Source organism: Schistocerca gregaria, unplaced genomic scaffold (assembly GCF_023897955.1).
Source record: "Schistocerca gregaria isolate iqSchGreg1 unplaced genomic scaffold, iqSchGreg1.2 ptg000457l, whole genome shotgun sequence".
NCBI classification, from domain to species: Eukaryota; Metazoa; Arthropoda; class Insecta; order Orthoptera; family Acrididae; genus Schistocerca; species Schistocerca gregaria.
In genome coordinates, this window is record NW_026061875.1 from 98,994 (window position 1) to 111,090 (window position 12,097).

Here is a 12,097-nt window from a genome sequence, read left to right on the forward strand (position 1 = left end):
ACCTAGACGCTGAACATGACTATCCAAGCCAGGCCTCGCGCGTCGTCTGTCTCCGTCCTAACTCAGTGCGGTCCAACACACAGGTTAAGGCCGCATTCCATTGCTTGCCGGCCTATTTGCGACACATATCCACCTTCACGTCTGTTGTCAGAATAGCCGAGAACGAGTTCACACACACCGTCCGCACACATCCCAGCGCTGCCCTCCCCTCACAATCTAAAACGATCATCTGACTACGTATAAAAAATTGCATAGTGCCCCCAGAAATAGTTAACCCTCGCTTTCGTGTTTTCTCAGCTTATCTGTAAATTAAAATCTTACCCTAACAGAATTTTTTCACGAAAATAATACTGAATGCGCTCCTGACCTCTACCCTTCCGGCTCTCAACATACGCAAATGTTCTCAACCCTCCTATATCCCAGAACAACTGATTAATCACTCTTATCTCTTCTTATCGAATTTACCGGCCTAATTTCCTAAGGCCCCGTTATCGAAGTACGATCCTGCTTTTCTTTCTGAGGCTTTCTGTGCTTACTTTTACAGAGATCGCCAAATTACCTCCACAGCCTCCTCAATCTACAGCCTCTTTACTCATCCCATAACATAAGCAATAGTAACTTTAGAATCCATTATATACAAACACTACACAATGTAAGCCACAGTAACTTTACAGTACCGACTATATGCCCCAATGCTCTCCATTCCTTAGGAAGCACTGTGAACCTGCTGTTTCTTTCCACATACGCGACACTCAGCGGTAATCAGCCCTTCTACATCAACGGACAGAAGTCCCTCTCAGAACTGTTCCACAAATTCAGCGATCGCTTCCCCTCAACACAAATGCGTTACTGTTTCTTCTTCCTTGCCTGCTCGCTTTTTCTCCACAAACATCTCCAGGCTCATAGACTACAAGAACACACCAAATTTTTTTCGAAGTACAGCATCCTGTAAACTACTGAGTAACTAGAAACAAACATACCAAAAAATTATATTCGTACTCTCGAATACCGAAGTCGTTGATGTCATTACACTTACAGTGAATTGTTACGATCGCGGTCTCAATTGACTGGCATTCGACGATGAGCTAAGTATCGGAAATACTCTCTCTTGACCCCTGTTACTCTGGAAATATCTCTACCGTCCTTACGACTTCCTTTCTACTCATCACATAACATAAACAATACTAACTTTACAATGCAATATATACAAACGCTACGCAATGTAAACCACATTAACTTTACAATACAGTATATACACATTTGACACAAAACAGTGCACTTAACCAGTATATCTCTTCAGTATGCGAAAAAAATCCTATTCCTACAGCGTCTATATACCGCAATGCTCTCCAATCCTAGGAAAGCCCAGTCAACCTGCTCTTTCTCTCTACAGACCAGACACTCGGAGCTAATCTTTCCTCTTATATCAGCGGACCTAAGTCACCCTCAGAACTCTTTTTACAAATTCGGTATCGTCCTCCCTCAGCATAAACGCCTAACTGTCTCTCCTTCCTTGTCTCTTCACTTTTCTACAAACATCGTCAGACTCCTAGATTGCAAGAACACATGTACTTTCTCTATAAACCATCTATATTACACCATTTTAACTGTACTTTTCAATATCATGCACTTGGCTACACCTCACCAATTACAAGTTCAACATAATTGCCAAGATATAGACTTCAAATTAATTCTCTACAAACGCCAAACTTTATCTATGTGCAGCATGCTGTAAATCACTGACTAACTAGAAACAAACATACGCAAAATGATATTTCCACTCTCGAATACCAGCCTTAGTCATGTAACATTTTCGAGATCTTGGCTATAATTTACACGTCAACTAAGGTTTGTCCCGGGTCTAGAGACCAGACAAGCGTATATCCAACACACCACAATCGATCATCACTCAACTAAATAAAGGAGGCAAATGTGCAGAAGTAGTTAACCGAACAATCTACATCCCATCGAATAACACTCCAACCCAAATCCATCATCTTGTCAGATTCTGACTTGACCACCAAAGCCGCCCAACACCTAATATTACTTCGCTATTCAGTCGTCTAGAGGACATCAAAGTTAACTCTTACAGATCGATACACTCCAACAGGTCTCTGCATTCAGACAGCTGTTCATTATAATTTATTACTTATTATTATTTATATCATGCACGTGTGTTCTTCATGAGGTCCGGAGTCCAATTGGGTTAGTACACATCGTCACCAGTAGAGGGCCTCATTCAAGACGTCCGATTTTGGTAGAGAGTTTGAATTTTGGTGGGTCATACAGTTCGTTTACCTAACAAAAATGGCTCCAAGTTCAACTGTGTATAGCTCCTATCACAACCGCCAGACCGCTCTGTCATCATCTCATTTGATTACACAATAAAGATTATTCAAGAAGGCTACACACAGTGCGAAACGTGTCACTTTTCCCAAACCTGCATGCTACAGTAAAAATCCAACTTGGCTTTAGTTACACCCTACGCATCGTTCAGCTGATCCCATTTCCAGATCTTTGCGCATCTGAAATCTGCAATTTAAGTCGGAGAAAGACATATCCATTACCTTCTGCAGCCTGTATAGAAACAGAACGACCTCACTTACTGCAACAGGACCTTGTCTTGACCGTTCGCCGCAAATGCGAGCACCGTCGATGGCATGTCAAAGCCACATATCTGTCCATCTACACAGCCATCCACTCAGCCTAAGGACCAACATGCCAAAGTGGCCTCTCTCTATACCTTCTCTCCAGCTATTGTCTAACGACATACACTGCACAGACGGATTCCTGAATAGCGCAGATCTCCATCCTCCCCTGCATCTCCAACTCGACTTGCAAACAGTGTCTCTCCCCCAGCCAGCGAACCCACGTTATTCTCGCTGTGATGACAATTTCCAATCACAAATCTTAAACACTCGCATATATAAACGCCTATTCACTACTGCCAAAACTCACTTAATAATAAAAAAGCATTCTCCCTTTCTAAGTATAGATTAGTATGCATTTAGAACAAATGGACAAACATAATTCCAAGCAGAAGTCATACATATGATAAAAAAATACCTCAATTTACGTTATCTGACATTTATTTACGTGTCCTAATGATACAGTCGTAGATGAGTCATGTCATCCGCTTGCTCATTCCTTCAACATACACTTTCACGGAACTTGTTCTACTTATATGCCACCCACCGTGTTAAAATAATTTTGTAGAAGCATTTACGCCCCCCCCCCCCCCCCCCCCATATACAACTCAGCTCAATAGAACATAATAATTCCTTTTCCCACAGATAGTCATATTTGGTGAACAATTAAACGTACTAAATTACGCATACATATGGTCAAATAAGCAAATACTTTTACCGACATACACACCCCTCTCACTGAGGATAGGGCATTTAATATTATATACTTAAACACAGACCAATGATAACAATATTCCGACGCACACCTTGTCCTTGTAATGAAGATAGAATTCATTTTCCTATACATGCAGGCGTGCATGTACACAGACATACAGAAAACAGAGCAAGCTGTTGACTTGGTTGACTTTCAAAGCAGCTCCACTTTCTTTGCCCCATTAGTCTCAACTAAAAGGGTACCATTCCTCAGGCGTTTGATAGATTTCAGTGTACCTGCGAGTCCTTCTAAACCTTTATGAATATAGAGAGGAGACACTTTTTCAAATGCGCACTCCTTCCTCTGAATCACGATGAAAACATTGTCATTTATGACTCCATGAGCCCTGTTACTCAGTTCTATCTGCTTGTCTGGAGGACTAGCCTCCCTCATGCGCTTTACTGATTGCGAAGTTGCTGAAGGGAAATTCGTGGTTGCCATGAGCATCCCAAGAGCAGCTAGGGAACTAAACGTGCACCCAGACAGAGTCTCGCATGCCTGGGTAAGCCTTATGAACTGAGGTGCAGCAGGTTCCTCAAAGGTCGCCCACTAGCGACTGTTCCACCTCAACAGCCATGCATCTTATAGGCGCGCAGCACACCTTACGATTGAAGTTTTATTTTATAGAGGTATGTACCGTCCTCGCGATCCAGGCAATCAAGCCAAGATCTCCAGTCCCTGCGCCACACGGTGGTCGCTGAGGCCTGCCCAGAGTTTACGATGTCAGAGGACTGGCGGCGCACACCAGCCCACAGCTCGAGGACCCAGGGTTCACCAAGCCCGTACCTAGCAAACGAATGCTGAGTCCCCACAGGGGGTGCAGCACGATCTGTGCTATTCTGCCTGGAGATGCCTTGAATATGAGATTGGTGTCGACTCACTTTGGAATGCTATGACAGTATAACCGTGCCTGTATGGAGGCATGCAACTCCCACCGGTGCTCGACAACTCTGGCTCGGGGACTGTGACAGAGCATGTGGGAACCGAGCTGTGGCTGCCTCACTTTGCATTGGTTGTGGAGCGCGCAGCCTTAAATGGAGGCCTCTGAGTGCGTTGACACTTGATGGCTGCATTGACTGCACGTGTGATCGTGTCATCATCGGTGTCTAGCGTATAATGCTATTGTGAATATAATACTGCCATTAATCTGTATATTTTAAAATTTTTTGTTCTGTAACAATTTTGAAAAATTAAGCAAACACTATAACGAGCGTAAGATTTTGTTAAGTGTAGTTTATCTGTTTAAAATAACCTCTTTGATGTAAGTGGAATAAATGTATTAAAACTTATTTTGTAAATAATTATGTAATATTTCAAGTACAACAGTAATTAATTATGTCAATTTTGTATGTATATGCTGCCATTCAACTGTAGATGGTTCACACTTAGGGTTTTTGTAAACAGAAGTGTAAATTGAAAAGGTGTAGGAATCATTGGTAGAACAGAACTCCGTTCCATGGTGGAATGGAAAAGTTGGTTGGGTGCGCGGGTGAGAATTGGCGCGCAAGTGGCTCAGTCAGCCGGTAGCCGCCCTGCAAGTGGTGAACACGCATTATGTTGGTCAATCACTAGAGGCTCCGAATTTACCTGCAAGACTGGGTTTTGGTCTCGGACGTGTTCTACGTGATTGGCGCAGTACGGCAATAAATTAAATGCTCAGAAATTTGCAATTTTATCGTCGCCACCAAGAGGAAGCCAGATCTATGTACATCAAGGGCTGTACCTGCCCAATGTTACTACACAGCACCGACTCACACCACCTTCGACATCAGTAACAGGCAAAGTACTTCATTTAGAAGTGTATCACAGTATGAACCACACATCTTCAATCAGTAGAATTTAGGTGTTAAATGTATCTTTGTGTTTAACTGTAATTTTCCTATTTCATTTACCTCAGTAGGGTCCTTACCTAAACGAATTTATTCCGAGTGGCCGTTTCATTAAGCAAAACAGTTTATTGTTATAACAGGCTTTGTCTGACTAAAGGTCTCCAAAAGTAATTATCCTCACTGCTTTCCCCACAAACTGTATGATTCGGAGAAAAATAGTTCGATACTTTACCATTTGGTTAAACACGGTTAGAATCTTTCTCCGAGAGTCGATGCTTTGGAGTGTTAGTGCTGCGTAATTTTGTGGTGGTGTTCCTGCCGCTACTTACTACAGAGTTCTGACATTCCGAATCGCGGATCTTCCGTCTTTACACTGGTAGAACTTAAACGTTCTGGTACCATACTGACGAGAACGCGAAAGAACCGTTGCACATGGAGACCGAGACAGGACTTTTGAAGCCGCGAAAGTCTAGAACAAAGGTCCAGAGACACAAATTTGTAGCAGTTTGGGAGATGTGAGTCAATTACAGGACCATTTAAAAGTAATCTGTTAGCTATATTTAATAAAATCATGGATGAAGAAGTAGGCACGAGTACCCCGGTAACAACAACAGGGAAGGTAATTGAGCATGCCGAAATGGACAGTCAGAAAGACAAACATACAAAGCAACAACAAAATATAGCAGGAGACAAAGAAAGGATGATGACTTCTGTGATATGTGGAGTCCATCAGCCATTAAGAAAGAAGGAGTAGACGAGGAAACTGTAGAAGAATCGGGCTATGTAACTGAGAAAGCCGAAATTGAAAGTAGTAATGTATTGGACATTTACTACTTGCTGAGAACATTAATTCAATAAAATAGTAACCTAGAAAAGCAAATGAAAGCACAAATTAAAGAACAGGGTAACCAAATCGGTACACAAATTAGAGCACAAAAATCAACAAGGAAAAGAGTAACCAAATTAGTAAACAGGGAGAACACATCAATAAGAGAATTGATGACATAGGCGAAGTATTAAATACAGTTATAGGCGAAGTTATCAAGTGAAAACAGGAATGCAAGGGGTCGAGGATAGAGTAACAACTGTAGAAAGTCAGGTCAAAGGAATTAATGAAAGATTCAACTCCAAAATTGAACAGATTCAAGAGAATGTCAAACCCCTCATTAATGAGACTATAACCGAGCGGTCTGAAGAAATTAAGTCTGAAGTATATATCGAATGCCAAACAGAAGTCTCAAATTTGAGAGAAACTGTTTGGAAGTCTGAACAACTGTTAGCAGAGGAAGTAGATAATAGTTAACAGAAGCGTAATAGCAAAACTTCCAATATTCTCGGTCATATTAGTGAGCTAGAAAAGAAAATACAGGTGACACCTGGTCATGTGGTAACTAAAGTGGAGTATCATAAGTTTCTAGAAGGGGAGGAAAAATTCGATCCTTCCAAGAAACATAATGCATGGCATCCATTAGACTTTCTGAAAAACTGTGAAAGAGTTTTCCCCGGAAATCTGAGTGACCAGGAGAAAATAAATTTGGTAATTAGTGCTATGACCGCAGACGCCAAAAGATGGACTGTCAATCTAGAAACTGAAAGTATGTCTTTTGATGAATTCAAACAGCAGTTCATCAAAACTCATCCACACAGAAGCAGGATACCTCGAACATGGATTGTATGTTTACTAAATCTAGACGATACTCGTTGATATATTCCCTGGTTGGAGATCGGTTTGATTCTCCAATATTCTTGAGAGTGTCGTATGTAGTTGATGACCTGCAGACAACTTTGCGATGTTTAGTTCTCGGTGAAAAATGGTGATCAGTGTAAAATAGTTAATACCACTGAGTGTAGCGTCTGTAGAAAGAAAGACCAGGTTGCGGGTGTATAGATTGAGGCAACTGTCTGCGCAATTTAGCAGTCTTTGCAAAATAACGACACAAAGCCCCAGAAAGAAAAGGTGGATGGTGCTTTGATACCGACGGCGTTAGTAATTCGACTGGTAAATTAGATAAGAGCCAATGAGAATGCTCGATTAATAGTGGTGGCATATAGGAGCGGTGAGAACACTTGCATATGTTGAGAGCAGGAAGGACTGTGTCTGGGATGAAGACAGGGTCCGGCGATTTTGGTAAACAGGTTCTGTTAGGGTAGGAAGTTTGGCGCATTGGAGCTGAGCCAACAAGAAAGCGAGCGTTAACTATTTCTGGGGCACTATAAAATTACGGAGAGTTGGACTTGGGTGATTTTTTTTTCTTCACAAAGCCATGTGACGTAAGAATAACATTGAGAATGTTTTAGATGGCGATATGTCAGTCACGCTGTGGTGGGTACGTGCGGTTGAAAACGTGTGTCAACACGCTCTTTGCTATTCTGCCTTCATTGGTAAAGACAAGTGGCACCTGGCGATTACTGGAATATGAGGCTGCCGTGAACGCGCTTTGAAATGGTATGACAGTATAATCGTGACGGAACAGAGGCACGAAACGTTCACCAGGGTTCGATGACGCAGGCTCAGGGACTGTGACCAGAGTCGCGGCTGCCTCACTTCGCGGGGGTTGTGTCGTGCTCGGCCCTACACGGAGGTCCTTGAGTGCTTTGACAGTTGACAACCGCGTCGACCGTACGTGCCATCGCGTCATCATCGGTGTCTAGTCGATAGGAATTTCTCAGGTGTTGCGACTTCATCCTTCGGAAGCCGAGCAGGGGACAGTGTGCGGTTTGACATCTGACTGATGCGTCACTTATCACTCTCCTGTGTACTCTAAGGGACAGTGGGTGGTGGACTGCGCTTGCGTGCGTTGATTGCATTATTTCGCGACTGGATCTGTAGGCCGTGCTATGAGCTAATTGGACAGTTTACAAGTACTGAGCGTGTCTACACATCAGTGTGAAGAATTATTTAGGAGCAGTTTGCTATTCTGTACTGCAATTACAAGTTTGTTGCGTGTCTGTTGGCTGTGCAACATGGCCCCAGGCACATCAGGGTGGATCATTTGCGTCAGTGTGACAGATATAGTCTATCGTTAAATAAGACTTGGTTTATGTCAGGAAACGGACAACAGTGTCCTCTGCTGGTGGTACTGAGTACTAGACCTCTTGGGGAACACACTGTTTGCCGCCATCATGGATAACTGTACTTGCGTCAACAGCTGTGTCACGGTGGCGTCGTATGGCGTCGACGAAATGTACTAATTCAGTTGGGGTCTGGAGCTCATGGTGAATCACTAGGTGGTAGGTTACGGTACTTCCATCATCACCTGACGTCACTGCAGCATCCTCTAGTGGCATTGATATGAACTAACTCAGTTGGGCTATGCACTCAGTGGCGAATACTTTGGGTGGTGGTGGTGCTGCCTCTAATTGTTTAAATAAGGGCTGGTGTATGATTTCGACAGTTGACGATTAGTAAACAGAGTCTTTTAGATGGATTATTATTTTGAGAATTTAGGAGTTGTTTGGCTATCTGTACGTAAATGTATTGCATTATTTACTAGTGATTCGCATGTCTGTAGGCTGTGCAATGCGTTGTTTCTGACGGTTTACATTTAGCAAATGTGTGTGTAGAGCCTTGTACATGAGTTATGTAGGAGTAGTTTGCAGGTCTGTATGCTGTGGGGCATGTCAGAGCTTGTGTTCTTTGATAAATATACTCCATCCCTAAATAAAATGCTCCCAAATAAATAAAGTACATTCCTTCCTCTCCCTATCAGCCTAGTGCGGGCTGAGTCCTTTTACCAGCAACCCCTAGAAAGAGGTTGCATCCTGTAGGCTTACGTTAGTGGTGGAGGACTTCGTTTGCAACATTTTTCTTAGGTTGGTAGCGAAAGCCCAAGTGACCCTTCTTTAGTGCTAGAATTCAAACTCGGCGCCGGTTTCTAGGATGAGGAGGCGGTCTGGTCCTGGAAAAGTAGTTGAAACTAGGTAGTTGGAAGTTTAGTGAACGCCTTTTGTTACCTGTATGAAAAGTAGTTGAAAATAGGTAGTTGAAAGCGTAGCGAAGCCCTTTTCCTAAGTATATGAGAGAGAAGTTCAAAATCGTTGAAATGGCTCTGAGAACTATGGGACTTAACTGCTGTGGTCATCAGTCCCGTAGATCTTAGAACTACTTAAACCTAACTAACCTAAGGACAGCACACACATCCATGCCCGAGGCACGATTCGAACCTGCGACCGTAGCGCGGTTCCAGAATGTAACGCCACCCCGGCCGGCTGAGAGAGAAGGCATTGCAGCATCTCTCTCTCTCTCTCTCTCTCTCTCTCTCTCTCTCTCTCTCTCTCTCTCTCTCTCCCTCTCCCTCTCCCTCTCAGCGCTTGACTGCAGGTGAGGTGAACGACGATCTAGGATTACGTAATGGGAGCGTGCTCTAGCTGTGTCCTGGACCATGCGGATTGAATAACTAGTCATAGTTTAGTTAGAATATTTACAGAAGACTACGTACGGCCCGTGCATTGAGGTGGCGGCCGAGGGTGTTTGACGTAAGCGGTCAGATGCCCGCGGGCCTGTGGCGCGGCGCGAGAGAGAGCAGACGATCTTGTGTCATCAACCGACGTCACGGTAGCGTCCTCTGGGGCCACGATATGAACTAAACCATTTGGGCTCTGGAGCTGGGTGTGGATACACCAGGTGTAGCCATTTTGAATGAAGGTACTTGCTTCATGACCTGACGTCACTGGGGCGCCCTCTGCTGGTGTAGATTTGAACTAAGCCAGTTGGAGTCCAGGCACAGTGGAGAACACATGTGCTTGAAATTGTTTAAGTAATAAAGACAAGTCCTTTCTTCCCGCCAGTTTCTTAGGTGTGATGCACTATCATGTAGGAATTTGAACTCCGCGTCATTTCTTTTGGAGTGGAGGTTAGGTTAGTGGAGGTAGGCAAAGTGTCCTATCTTCCTGCCAAAATCCGTCATCTTGACTGATGTCACGGCTGCCATGACGTACTATGAGGTGACGTCATCTTTGGGGGGGGGGGGGGACTGTGTGTGACGTCACAGCTGTCATCTTAGATGGCGTCATGCCCTGTTGCCAAGTCTACATGACGCCATCTTTGATGATGTCTTCGTCACCATCTTGGATACATCTGGCAACAATGTAATTTGGGGCGACACGTAAATTGCTCTACTACTGATGAAAGAAAGAGACTTCATTCTGAAAGGATGAAATAAATTTGGACACAAAGCCAACCTTCAAAAGCGACATTGGCTGAGTGTACCTAGCATGGTCCGGTTGGGCCCATATGTGAATAATTAAAAAAACAGTTTTATAGAAAATGACAGGGAAAGTTATTATTCGAATGAAGTAAACGTCTAGTTGCTAAACCAATAACTGGGACGGACCCTACCGAGAGTACACGAGGAGGCAGGAAGTAATGCTAAATCACACAGCAGCCCACAGAGCGCGCCGAGTGAGACCGTCCCCCCTTACACACATTTTAGCTGCGATTTCTGTGTTGGTTAGGAACGTAAAGATTTTCAATTTATAAGTTAAGTATGTTTATTTGTGTCAGATGTTCAAAAATGGTTCAAATGTCTCTGAGCGTTATGGGACTTAACTTCTGAGGTCATCAGTCCCCTAGAACTTAGAACTACTTAAGCCTAACTAACCTAAGGACATCACACACACCCATGCCCGAGGCAGGATTAGAACCTGCTACCGTAGTGGTCGCGCGGTTCCAGACTGTAGCTGTGTCAGATGTGTATTATTGTAAAGTATTCAGTGCATAATTACAATTTGATGTCACCCCGATTTTTTTGTTAATATTGACAGCTACCAGTAGTTCTATCAGAAAGCCCTCTTTATGAGTTTGCTGCACGATAATGCTTCCGACTCCAAGGGACGTCATCCTAAACTATTTAAATATCTGCTTACGGGACTAACTTACGGCCATACTAACTACGTCTTAGCTCCATCGGCGAAACGGATTTGTCCAGTGCATCAGCACAGCTCCAAGTTCGCTTCTCACGGGCTAAGAGATTATCTCTTTTTTCAGAGATATCACACCTCCTTCCTTTTTGCTTAATGCTACAGTCTAGGACTTGTCCCATTTTCGATGCCTCTGGTCAAGATGACTTGCCACACTTGCCAGTTAGAGTTTTATTCTTTGTAAGGGAGTAATCGGAGAAAACTGCTTTTGTATGCCAGAAATCTCTTGTCGTAAATCTTCCGGCAGACGAAACTAGACACTTCCTTCCTAGTAGGGATCGACTCACTGCTCTGTCCTTTGACTGCTGCTTCATTTCCGGCTTGGACTGATGCGTCAGCCACAGTACCGTACCGGTGGACAAACTCAGTGGGATTATTTTTGAACAATTGGAACAAAGTTTAGTAGTTAGCTGACACAGTAACTTATTTTCAGCTCCAAAAGTTTTGCATGTTCTCAGACAAGTGCAGATCAACAAACTGTATCAAGCGGACCATCACACACCCATACAAAACAGTGGACCGCATCACGTTTGTTACCTACCACACGATGTACCGGGCGTAACCATGGCAATAATTGCAGGCGAAATACATCAGCACGTGATTAAAACAAGAAATAATGATATGTCCCTTATATTAATGAGAATTCTTTCTTTCCAGGTTGTAGTTATTGTAAGTCAAAGACAAAAATTCTCAGCCAGACTATGATGGGAGAGTCTAAATATGTGTATCTCAGGGAGATGAGAATGGAGAATGTCTGGAGGCAGGTGTGAAGTCGCCGTCTGTGGATCCAGCTGAACTGGACCTCTGACTTCCGCAGCAACCCCCCAGTGGCTGTCTGCGCTGAGAAGCAGTCTTGGGTCACCTCTCTGAGCTGCACGTGAGACGCCCCATGTCGTTCCTGATGTCTTCCATGAGGCATCGCACTAACGTCTCCCTCCTGTAGTGTT

General features: G+C 43.6%; 1 protein-coding gene across 2 annotated transcripts in view; it reads left to right on the forward strand.

Annotated features, from left to right (window-relative positions):
• Nucleotides 1-12,097, forward strand: part of LOC126312905 (uncharacterized) — a 216,784-nt gene that overhangs the window by 34,833 nt on the left and 169,854 nt on the right. The window lies entirely within an intron of this gene.